Source organism: Manacus candei, unplaced genomic scaffold, assembly GCF_025592945.1.
Source record: "Manacus candei isolate 608988 ecotype Guabito, Panama unplaced genomic scaffold, ASM2559294v1 h1tg000033l, whole genome shotgun sequence".
NCBI classification, from domain to species: domain Eukaryota; kingdom Metazoa; phylum Chordata; class Aves; order Passeriformes; family Pipridae; genus Manacus; species Manacus candei.
Genome location: NW_026138081.1, coordinates 6,142,819 through 6,155,859, shown reverse-complemented (window position 1 = coordinate 6,155,859; position 13,041 = coordinate 6,142,819). Strand labels below are relative to the sequence as shown.

The 13,041-nt window shown below is 38.5% G+C and overlaps 1 protein-coding gene across 12 annotated transcripts in view; it reads right to left on the bottom strand.

Moving 5' to 3' along the window:
* SIPA1L1 (signal induced proliferation associated 1 like 1) overlaps positions 1 to 13,041 on the bottom strand; it is a 215,175-nt gene that overhangs the window by 139,220 nt on the left and 62,914 nt on the right. For 6 of the 12 annotated variants that reach the window (XM_051791511.1, XM_051791498.1, XM_051791505.1 and 3 more), the window contains one exon: positions 1,964 to 2,056. The exons of 4 other annotated variants lie outside the window; for them this stretch is intronic. The gene's annotated coding sequence lies outside the window, so the exon portion shown is untranslated. Of the gene's footprint in view, positions 1 to 1,959; positions 2,057 to 13,041 lie in introns of all 12 variants that reach the window. 2 more of the 12 variants (XM_051791500.1, XM_051791507.1) reach the window with 1 other exon arrangement.

The window sequence follows — 13,041 nt, the reverse complement described above, 5'->3', positions numbered from 1 at the left end:
TTTAAACACCATCCTACAAAATGTAACTTAAGGTCTGCTTGCACACAGTGGCCATCCCTTTCTCTTTCCTCCCCCCAGTCCTCCTCTTCATTTCAAGTGCAGGTCAAAAAGAAAAAAGCAGTCTAAGTTGTATGTAGAATTTTACAGGTTTTATTCTGTCAGTATTAACTAAGTTTATGCTGCTGAATGTCTTACACCTTAGTATCTCTACATTTTTTATGGAAAGTGTAAGACAAAAATCCTAAACTGTGGAATCCAAACATAGCAGGGGGAAAAACTGCTCACCTACCTTCCACCAGTAAGTTAAATTCATAGCTAAGACTGCTTTTACTTCATCACTCAAGACAGCCCTTTTTCACTGTCTGTGCCCCACTACACAGTGTTCAGGTTTGCTCTGATCCTAAATAGTCTCTTGGGACCACAAACTTCAATAAAAAAACAAAACAAATTTTCGTATGGCATCGTGGGGGAGAAATGAACACTATTTTCTCCTCAGTCAGTAACTTGGAGTGTTGCATATCATAGAAAACCACAATAATGATTGTGTGAAAAATCAACACTAAAGATGGTGCCAAGTTAAAAGGTAAGATGATTCAAAGGGAAAGACAAAATAATTAAAATAGCCTTTTCCAAGGGCTCCGCTAGGTCAGTGAACAAATATATTTGTTTCTAATATATGTGTCCTTTGAAGGAAAGGTTTTGTCACTACAGTAAGTCAAACCTCAGAAGTTGAGCCTCTGCCAACATAATGCAGCTTTGCTTCCAGTACTTCAGAAGAACAGTTTTAAACTGACACTTTTGACACAACAACATCCTCTAAAACAACAGGGTAGATTCTCTCACATAAGAAACCTATTTATTTCTTTAGACATCTAACAGACTGATGAACTGATGTTACAAGGGAGGGTTTGTCTTTGGCAGCAGTGTTTACACTGTCACTTCAACTGCGCTTCCTTTGCATACCCTACATCTATAGTTTTTAATATTTGTTAATAAACATGTGATTAAAACTTGTTCGGGGGGGGGAGCTGTGGTTTTACTGCCTGGTTGCAAATCTACTTAAACTGATCTATGTTAAGATCTCTAATGCTGTTCTTCCTGCAGTCCCTAGCAAGTATTCTGGTCACCTCCCTTCAGGCAGCACTACTGCTTGCACAACCTGTTAATTCAAGAAGTTGATCCATCTGAAAACAAATCCAACCCTGCCTATCTTTGCAAAACCAACAACACTGCTCTCTATCCCTTCTCCCTCACCCTCCAAAACTGCACACTGCAATTTTCCAACCTTCTTCATATGTCACCTCGAACCAGGTCATTACACACCTGCAAAGGACTTGCATTAGATACAAGGCAGAGGACAAGGCGGCATGGGCAGAACTGGAGCATCTCATACTTGCAGCATCCTTTTTATCTTTTCACAAACTTCCTAAAAGTATATTACATTTCTCTGCAAAAGGACAAATCATGTACTAAAAGACCAAAAGTCTTTTTCAAGCATCAGACACATTCAGAATAATCATCCCTTTCTTCCTTAAAACATAAGTTTCACAAGTAGAGCAAAAGAAACCACCTACAAAAACTACTATGTTTCAGAAAACGTGACAAAAGCAGGCATTCTGTCACAGCCTGAACAGAGTCCAACCTGCTGTTACGAACACTTCAACACACACATACTAGAAAGGGGGGGGGGGGGAGAGTAGCCATCTAGTCCCCTTGCATCTCCCTCCTGGAATAAGCTCTCATGTATAGAGGATGCATTCAGCAACAGACTGGAACAGAGTATGGCACTCGGCAGCAGCCAGCCTACCAGGGGAAACCATCCTGCTGGAGACCACTCCTTATGCATTGTATGAAACACTACCAGCAGTACCAGCAGTCACAAAGCCAACACTGATTTTGTGGCAACTAGCAGTACTCCAAAAGGTCAGATGGTACAGAAAGCAGAACATGCACTCTTACCTACCCAAATTCTTGAGAAGGCAGGTACATGGAGCTTTAGCAAAAGCTCCAGGTGGACGTCACGATCAACTCCTGATGAATCATAACACAGTGAAACCTAGAAACAGAAAGACCATGGGCATGAACAAAATCTAAATGGGAATGAACAAGTGAAATATTTTTCAAAGGTAAAAGGGTACTCTGAAAATTTTGCTTGTAAGAAGCCAGAAGCAATAATGAAGACTTATAAAACTGTGAATCTATTAATTTTTTGCACTTAACTCACACATCTGAGGGAGCCTACACAACAAGTTTCCCACTGTAACAATCCCAACCTTTCTTTATCACTGCTTCTCTGAATCAAGTTATTTTCTTCCAGAACACATTCTGCCAGGCATTTGGAGATTAAACACACATTGGGTAACACTTGATGGAAAGGGGACATCTAGTAGCGCTGTGGCCCACTTTTTTTCCTCACTGCTCAACATAAAACTATCACACATGTCAAACAAGGGAGAGCATGTATTTATCTAAGTCAGCAGCTGCAGTCCTCTATGAAGTCTTGCTACTCTGAAGAGCAGCAAGAAAAAAAAAGGTTTCAAAGCGGTCCTTCCTATTTACTGGGTCCTGTAATATAATCTGTATTGTTTCAGCATTAGCGCTAACATCTGACCTCTGTCTATTGCTACAAAAAGCTTGCATCTCTAGATGATAGGAGGCCTCTAAAATTAGACTGGGCAAACAGATGTAACCATGGAGATGTATGCTGCATTCCCTAGAACTCTGCAGAGGCACAAGCTGGAGGCAGAGTACATACCACCAATGAATTTTTGTCCTACTCTACTCCCACCAAACACACGTGTTAGAGAAGATGTACAGTGAATCACATCAAAGAGATAGATTATAATCCAACTCTAAATAAGTAGACTAAAGAAGACCTAGATCATTTCTTCAACCTGGTTTTCCCCAGTCCAGTTCACCAGACAGCTACATGAGTATTTGTGCTGACATGAGGCAGAAAAGGTACAAGACAGGATAAGCAGACAAGAAGGCTTCCTTTCAGCTTCAATGGCAGCATAAATTGCACATAAAACCGTGGTACAAGTGCTATTTGTAATAATTGTCACTGAAATTTGATAGGTTGATAAGCAAATGATTTTAAGCCATGCATTGCTACTCTCCCAACAGTATTTCTTTACGGAGTTGAATAAACTTTGAATACCTGGTAGCAAGAAAATTAGCATCAACCAAAATTCTTTAAGAAATGCCAGACAGCATTATCAACAGAGTTCAAGAAATTAATTATCGCTATCTTCTTTTGAGCAATTACAAATACAGCTGAGGGGTTTTTTTTATTGCAAGTTAAGTTTAGGCTTATTTACAAAATATTGCGTGAAATCAAGACCTTGGAAAAATGAGAAGCATCATCAAAAGAGCTGCAGTACACAAAAATAATGATCCAGTGCAGCAAAAGCAGTTTTGAAAAGGTATAGAAAACTAAACTCATGTTTAAAATAAGGTAACACTCCAGGAAGAACTGCATTTTAACTTTCATGTTACCAACAAACAGAGTTTGTCTTTTTCATTAGAATCAAATTCTAATCCTAAGATAGAAAGCTCAATTATAACTTAAACCAATGAAGCAAGCGTAAGATTTCAACTCTGTGATTGCTACTGACATTTTGTCAAATCATTTGGGCAGCAGGTAAAAAAATTATTTCCACAGGTGTCGGTCTTCTGGTCAAGAAAAAGTTTCCTTGTGTTTTTTAGGGTCAAGTTCTTCACCTGTTCAACCATTACTAAGATGCACCACAATTCTAACCCAGAACTCTCCATTTCCTTTGGTGTTAAATTATAGACCTGCTGCGTAAAGACGGGGTTTTTTTCTTATAAGATTGCCTGTGAAGCTCAATTGTGATTGGGAAGGCCGCCTACACGGCAGAGAGACTGAGAAAACACACACTTGTAGAGCTGAAAAAACATCAGTGTAGGCGTATTTAAGGAGGGAGGAAAGAAAGAACTTGGTCCTACTGAAAAAGGCTATTTTCTGACATCACCCTTGAAAGAACCAAATGTGTTACTTAAAGACAATTCAAGGATTGTTTGCTATGTTCCAGCTATCAATATGCAGTACTACAAGCAAGATGAGGAATCCTTGCAAATTCATGCCTCTGATCTCAAAATCTGCCACCTACCCAAGAAATGCTTAATTCTCCCACTTCTCTGCCACAACCTGCAAAAGCTATTCTCACAAAACAGCAAGTCACCTGCAGAACAGCAGTTCAAAGCTTTAGAAGCCTTATATAATTAATAACATCAGGAAGTATTGAAATTGTAGACAAAGCCTTCTCAAAAATATAAGGGGAAAGAGTGCTGTCTAAATAAACACCAAGAATAACTATCTCAGCTAAATCTAATAGTATTCAAAACGGCAGAAAAAATGACCACAAGAAGTTCAGATGTATCTTTCTCACAGAGACTTAGAAAAAAAAAATATTTTTCTCCCTGCCTTACGTAGCCCTCAGTCCCTTCATCTCCTAAGAGAAATATGAAGGCCTTTCAGGATGTCCTATTAACAAATCCAGATTTGCAAAAGAAAGAAGGAAGCAGCATCAGTGGAAAATATCCTTCTCAGTTTACTTTAGGAAGGCATCACCTATACACATTACAATTTCTAAATAAAGAAGCTTATGGAAATATTTTTAATAGGTTTGTCTTTCCCTTCACAATAAAAACAAAAGGCTTTTGACATATGTCTGTGAGCTGATTTATTACCGCAATTACTACCAGGGGAACAAAGACAGCCAGGACAAGTTTCACCAGTGAACTTCAATAAACATGAGATGATTCACTGCAGGAAAAAGGTGGTGCTGCTCCCATCGTGTTGGACACCAGTCTGCAAACTATTTTGCTAACACCAGTCACAAGGAGATAGGACTTCAGCACCTAATTCCTCTGACTGGTAATTTCAAAGCCCTGTGCCAGCAGATGAGTGAATGAACCCTGCAACCACAGAACATTGCCACAATAGAGAAGAGCCTACAGAGTAGCACTTCTGCAAGGGGCCATCTCCAACCAAAGCTTTCACAGGGCCCTAAGTTTCATCTCCAGCCAAACATATGCTGCTGCTGAAGATGCTGAATGACAGAAACTGATAAATAACACTACTACAACATAAACTCCATTTTTATACAACTTTCCAACTATACGATTGTTAAGCACTAATGACTCATACACATCAAAAACACAAATAAGATAGGATATTTAAAAGCACCAAGCTAGCTGACCTACACAAAACTATATGGCAAGCAAAAGCAGCACACTCAGATGGCACAGCTAAGTTCTTAAAATTACTCATAAAATGCAAAACAGTTGCTCCTGAAGCTCACTAAGGCTTCTGGGTCGGAAAGGCAAATAGGGATGAAGTATCAAAGGGAGCTATAAAAAAACCTCATCAGCAGTACAATCTCCTGAAAAAGGAGGATCTGAAACAATGAATATGAAATGCTGAAAAACACAAAAACAAGAAGGGAAGTAAGGCGAAGCAGAAACAAGTACAAAAAATAAAGGTCTATAACAAGTAGTAAGAATTGAAATCCCTTATTCTAGAAAAAGTAGAGTTGTTTATAATAAAATAAGATGTATAGACTCCTAAACTTTGAAATCACAACCATCTCGACTTTCACCTTGGTGAACAGTGAAATACTACTTCTGACACATTAATAAAACCTCTCTACATAGTAATAAACATGTAATTCTAATGAACCGAAAATGTATTAAAATATTACACAACAAATTAATCACACATAGAATTTACATCCTAATAAAGTGTACTCCTTCATGCTTGGCTTATCAAGCTAAAGAACATTTGCTTCAAGAGTCACTGTCAGAATAATTGGATCTCTTGTCTTCTCCATAAATTTTGCTTTCAGATAAAATGAAGTTTTATTTCTTCTTAGTGAGAATAGAAACAGCTCAAGGCAGTTTGGAAGGCTGTCTTTTACCTTCAGGACCTAAGACTTCCAGTCAGACTAAGGCTATTAGGAAAGAAAAAAGCTAGAAGTGCACAGAAGGCTGTCAGACAATACTCTGCTGCTGTTGACATCAAAATTCAACATTTACCTTTTGCTTTTCAGACACTAAGACCTTCAGGAACTTCTCTGAGATGTGCTACTAACAAAGAGGCAAGCTGAACTAGTGAAACCTTTTTACGTTCTCATATACTTTTGTAAGATAGCTCAGGTTGGGGGAGTGTCTGGGTCTTCCCATTTTATGTATTTTTCCTCTCGTCAAGGGTAAACTAGAAGTCTCGTGCAGATTTCAGCCTGATACAAATTCAAATACCTTTGACATCATAATTACACAGTATCAATCAAAATTAGCAACACTGCACTTAATTCATTAACTACTCTGCTGCCCTGTCAACAGGAGTCAATTACTGCAATTCTTAACATTTTTCTCAAAAGTGGTAATGGGACAAAATTTCATTTAAACTCATTTAACAAGAAAAGGCTTCTTCTGATGTTCACAACATCATTTTAGTGCATTATGTCATAACTTTTCCTGGTTATTCACAACCACCATGGCTGAGGCCAGTTTTTCTAGCCACACAGTGTGTGACTGTGTGGTGAGTTGACCTCAGCTGGATGCCAGGTGCCCACGAAGCTGCTCTATCACTCCCCTTCCCAGGTGGACAGGGGAGAGAGAACAAGATAGAAAATCACTCATAGGTTGAGATAAGGCAGTTTACCAATGCAGAAGCGAAAGTTTGCACATGCACAAGCAAAGAGGAAAATAACGAGGTTTATTCTCTACTTCCCATTAGCAAGCAATGTTCAGCTACTTCCCTGGAAGCAGGGCTTCAGCATGCACAGCAGTTTCTCAGCAGGTAAACACAGTAAAGAACAAATGCTCCCCCTTCCTCCTCCTTTCCTTAGGTTTTCTATCTGAGCTGACATCATATGGTATGGAATACCACTTTGGTTAGTTTGGGTCAGCTGGCCTGGTTGTGCCCCCTCCCAGGATCTTGCCCTCGATTGAGGAAGGAATGTTGCAGTGCTGACGCTGTGCCCAGCAGTAGCCAAAACACCAGTGTGTTATCAACACCCTTCTAGCTACCAACACAAAGCACAGCACTGTGAGAGCTGCTATGGGGAAATGAACTCCAGCTCAGCCAGACCCATAGAGACCATAACAGGATACAAATGACTTCGTGTTTACCTGAAATATAACTGCACATTCTACAAGTAAAATACCTACATGAAGAAGATACTGCTGAGTTGAAAGAGCTCCTTGTCTATGAACTAATGCTTTTGTCCAGACTTGAACTAACTGAAGTGAAACATCAAGGAATTTACAAAGCACAAACATAAAAATACGAACTTTGGAGTTATTCCTGACAACAGTAAACACTTTAAGGTAAGGAATGCAAATACATCAGTTAGAAATTAAGAAAACCAACAACAAATGCAAACAGAGTCCACTCTTTCCTCCCACTTAAATACAGTAATGACCAATCCTTTATGCTAGTATTTCCTCTTAATTTAAAAGTTAGTTTTTCTATTTATAAAGTTGTTCTATTGCTTTTCAGCCTAGTTGTCACAACTAAGCTATGAGAGAACGACAGGATTTTACACTGCAGAAGGAGTTACTATTGCCAAAAAAAGAACTAATAATTTGTCTATGGCAAAAAATACGGGAGAAATAAGTAAAAAGCACAGAATTTGCACATTCAGAATTTGAAAGCCTCATTCTGTTCCCCCATCCCTTTCCCCACGTAATTTCAATCCATTTGACTGCTGTTAAAAGAAAGACTGAGCTGGTGTTTTAACTGACTTGGAATTTTAAAGCTGTTTGTCAATAAAAACAGAGAAAGCACCATAGAGAGCATGCTGCTGTTAGGATACTTTCATCAGCTGATAAGAGTTCAAAGTGCTTTGCAGATAAGGTAATTATCATTAAACCAAATGCTAAGAAAAGGAAATCAGGCAAGAGAAAGAAAAGGAGTTGCCAGGATCACCCAGCAGCCAAGTGTCAGTCAAAGATATTAGTCTTCCAACTTCTAGCACCCATGGCAAAGGATTATAATGACTTCTCTTTATATGAAGGCTTTTCATCAACATGTTGATGAACTGGTAATACACCTAATTTGGGCAACAACACATTAGCTAGACAAATTAGGTACCCAAAACAAGAAGGCAGAGAACTGCCTAACAGTGAACAAAGTAAAAGCCCTGATGCTGTTACTGAAGGGTACCCACGCATACCGATCAACCAGTGGGTTCCCACTGGCACACACTAACGTCTGTCAGCAAACAGCACCTCAAACCACATTTGCCCAATCTTTCACAACATACAGGCACATTGCAGAAGCTCCACTACCTGACCCTTCACCACAAAAGGCATTTAAGGCAGGAATACCGAAATGTAGATTCTGGTTAAGTGCATATGTGCTCTGAGCATCACTTCTATAAGCCTCCAGTCCCCATCACAGCACACCAGAAACGTACACCATACAACTGCTACAACAGGAAGCCTCACATTAAAAGTCATATAGATGCTTACTGCCTGTAAAATTAATTAAAAGAGATATTAACTACCTCACTATAGTTTCAAAATATCCAAAATAATATGAAAAATTCCATTATTGAGGAGAATTTATTGTCTTCAAAAGCTTTAAAACTGTGTCAAACTGAAAATTCTAGTCACCTCTAGGAAGTTTCACACTCCATAAGTCATATCTTCTTCTATCCCTAATTGGAAATTCAACTACAATAACAAGACAATTCTTTAGCTAGAAGTTTTTTGCATATGTAACCAAACTTCTGCTCTGCTATTTTACAAGCCTTCCTTCAAGGGAAAAAAAAATTCATCTACGCTGCCTTTGAGATCAAGTAGAACTATATCCTACTGAAACAGTCAAAAGTAATTCAAGATATTCTTTCCTGCATTGCACAGGAACTGATAATCTGTTATTTTATAAGACACAAGCACCCTCTATCTCCATCCCCACCCCATTTGATTCATTTCCTTTAGAGTGGAGTACCTTCATCATTCAAGGACCTTCATCCTCTTTACCAGACTAAAATAAAATTTAAAAGGATTCTTTGACTGTTCCCCCAGGAAAATTTAAAACTGTTTTGTACTCTTCTCAGCAGACAGCTCATTTATCCACATTTCAAGATATATGGTTCTATAACAGTATTTCAGTTGTCCTCTTAGTCACACAACACTTCAGGAAACAAACAAAAAAAAGTATTTTTCTGTCTGCTTAGACAGTATCAATATCATTATAGCTTAAATTTTAAAAAAAGTTTTGTAAAGAATTTATTGAAAACAGGTAGTCTAGCAATTTGACCATGTGTCTAGAGCTCTGCATAATTCAAATAAGCAATTTTACTTGTCTGCTTTGTAATTTTCCTATTAATGAAAATAATATTTACCTCACAGGGGGTCAGAACGATTAATTTCCATGAAGAGCTTGAATCTAAAACAGAGGGTAATTTGATATATCTCTGAGGAGAGGGTGAAGGAAAAACAAATTAGATTTATACTCAGTTTCAAATGAGAAAAATATTTGAGTTGCAGCAGAACCAGCTACAGAATATTAGCAAAATTACACATTAAAAAAAAAAAGAAAATTCAATGCTACTATAATTTCTCTCAAACTACATACCCAGCTATGAACAGCAGCAGACTCTTCAACATCAGATTTTTATCTGAACAGACAAGTTTTAGAATCTGCCTTGACTCCAAAGTTGCTGCAGTTTCACTAATAAAAGGAGATGTTACCTTCTGAGAACTCCGTGCTCATTTATTCGTGAGAAGAAAGGGAAGAGAATTGCAGAACACTCTGAACATAATACTTTTAATAAACCCAAAACAGAAGAGAAATATAAAAAAGTACCTTCTGAATCTAGAGACTATTAACACAGCTAACTATTAGGGATCCATGAAAATTCATTCCCAGCTTCAACTTTTCTATTCATGGTCACAAAAGATTACCCAGTCCATCAATGTACTCCACTGACACTGATCCTGACACTAGATCCATCATGTTTGAAAGTACCATGGTCTGTAGGTAAATGAGTAATTACAAGATACAAGATTGAACCCAAGTTAGGAGACGGAGATACAAGGAAGTCGAGGCCTTTTGCTACTATTTTTGGAGGGGAAGGGGCTTAAAATAGCACAGTTGTTTATCTACAAATGCTGCAGTTAAAACACTTTGTAACTAAAACCCTTGGATAGAGAGAAACATACAATGCAGAACAACTCATGATTTTATCATAAGATAAATACTAGACAATCTTTTTGCTAAAGAAACTGCAATACTACGAAAGAAACTTAAATAAGAAAATTGTTAATAAGGGAAATTAGATTATGAAGAAACAGAACAGCAAGGTTATCCATGCTTAATGAAGTACATGAAACACTTCCATGTTGTCAAAAACTGAGATTCTACACTTCAGTAAGTATTCATCAGTGTTTGGGAAAAACAACCTAGAAATAAAAGAGCAGAAAAGAATGACTTAATATAATGACAACACAATTTTTGCTGGGGATTTTTTATTTTATGTAGAAAACCAAGTTTACTTTTACTGTACAAAAAAGATACTCTTTAAGGAAAAGTTTTCCACTGTTATAAACTGCAGACCTCCAGCACCAGCCCAGTGTAATCCACCACAAATGACAGAAGTCGCAGAAGCTCCATAAAACTAAAAATGGTGTGTGGGGAGCACAACATGGGCAGTAAGGTAGTCTATCTATGTTTTTTTTTCCAAGCCACAGAACCACAGAGGAGGAGATGCAAACACCTCCACCAGCAGCAGCACTCCTCCAGAAGAGAGTCGCGTTGTTTTCAGCAGCCAGAGCAGAAGAGCCCGACTCATCCACCACCCAGAAGCACGCACTATCCATATCAGTTTAGCAGAAACTGTGTTTGCCAGAAATTTCCATTAAGAAGGAGAAAACTCTCTAATCTTATGCCAGGCTAAAAATTTCAAATGTAAAAGAAGAATTAGTAACAGCAGCATAAAACCCATACACATTGCAAACGAACATTTCTTTTTAAATAATTTCACAATCCAAATAGCATCTTCTGCTCTAGTCTACTTGAGTCGTTGTCCACCACAGCGAGGAATCCACAGGCACAAATCAATTCTTGACCTGCTTCCCTATATCCCTTAGGGCAGAACATGTACATCCTTCTAAATAAAAGCTTTGAGAAGAGCCTACTCCCATGATTCATCCAAATAAGCATGCCAGCAAAGGTTTATATTCCACCAGTTGAATGTGAAAATAAATAGTGGCTATAAATCTTGAGGGAAAAAATTAACATATTTTTCTTTAGTTTTTCATAGATTTATTAGTCCATTCATATCCAACAACGGAAAAGTTGCACAACTCAGTGAGCTGAAACAAAAGAGTTAGATATCAATGCTATTAGGTAGAAGTTATGTACTCCATGTAACATGTCCCATTCCTTTAAATAGATAGATACAGGAACGTGTCTTTAGCAAAAAAAACCAAAAAAAAATTCATTCTCTTACATGAAATAAGAACAAACCTGATGACAAGTATTACTGAGATACTGTCCGCATCATTCTTATCTTAAAAAAGCTTGCCTGCATGTCTGAAGTGAAATTCAGCAAGCTTTACTTAAAATGTTTCAATTTCAAGAGAACACACAAAGCTTCAAACTGTTTCATGAATAGGAAAATAAAAAAATACCATCTCAGCTTCACTGTGGCCATTTGAATTACCTAACGGCATTTTTTCCCCCCCTATACTTTTGGAGACCCATTATGAAAATCTATAGTGTTACTATGTGATGCCACTGACAGTGTCTACAAAGAGCCTATGGCAGGTCTTAAATTATTTTTATCCAGCCTTAACAATATAACAGCCTCATTACTATAGATGTACGATTGTTAGCTTCTGATGGGCTTAGGAAAAGCATGGAAAAGAAAACATTAGTAATGCATTACATGGAATTCAAACAATCTAGAGCAAGAACATGGAGCACAAGCACAACTTGAACAAATCCTCCAGTAAAAAACCCAGACATACCATAAGTAACAGCTGATTTCAGAAACATCCTATTAAGGCCATACAAGGCTGGTCAAACCCATTATAAAGCACGTATGTGCTGCTGCAGGGGAGGGGGGAAGCTCTCTTTCCCCTTCTTTGGAAGTACTGGCTTTCAGCAGGATTGAGCCCTTGACTCAGCCCACCCTGCAGCTGCACACATCTGTAAGCAAAGGCGGTAGGAAGAACAGCTAAGTTGGGGGAGGACAAAAGCACAGTGTGCCCTTGCAGGGGCTACATGGGCTTGGGCCAGGCTGGTGTGGTTGCACCCCCACAGTCTGGACTTCCAAAGCAAAAAAATTCTCCATTTTGCTAGGAAGATAGAGGTGTTGCCCAGTACTGCTACAACAGCAATTTCCTAGAGTGGGTTGGGCTCCGAGACATCTGAACAAAAAATCTCATCCTATTGGCTTTACTAGTTACCCCAGACTACTATTGATTGCTTTGAGGGAAAAAAAACTGAACTTTAGCTGAAATACCAATTTTATCAGGTACAAGCAAGCTTAAAATCTGTTAATACATTCCAAAGTTAGGTTTGGATGCACTTTTGACTCTTATTCCAAGAGATTCAGCAGAAACATTTGAAAAAAAACCATAGCAGGTTACTGATGTAAGGGGAACTGAAAATGAGCTTCTGCAGACCTGATGTCCCATACAGAAGACAAACCAAATTAGCCCAGACTGGTGTACTCTGTTAATGGACCTTCTCCTGACCTGTGGTAAGAAATCTTATCATTCATATGTATCACAGAATCACTCCTGGCCCTGCACTGGACACCCCAAGAATTAAAGCATGTGCCTGAGAGTGTTGTCCAAATGCTTCTTGAACTCTGTCAGACTTGGTGCTGTGACTGCTTCCCTGGGGAGCCTCCAACTCCCTCCGGATGAACAACCTTTTCCTAGTATCTAACCTAAATCTCTCCTGACATAGCTTCATGCCATTTCCTCATGTTCTGTCAGTAGTCACCAGAGAGGAAAGATCACTACCTGCTCTTCCACTTCCACTCATGAGGA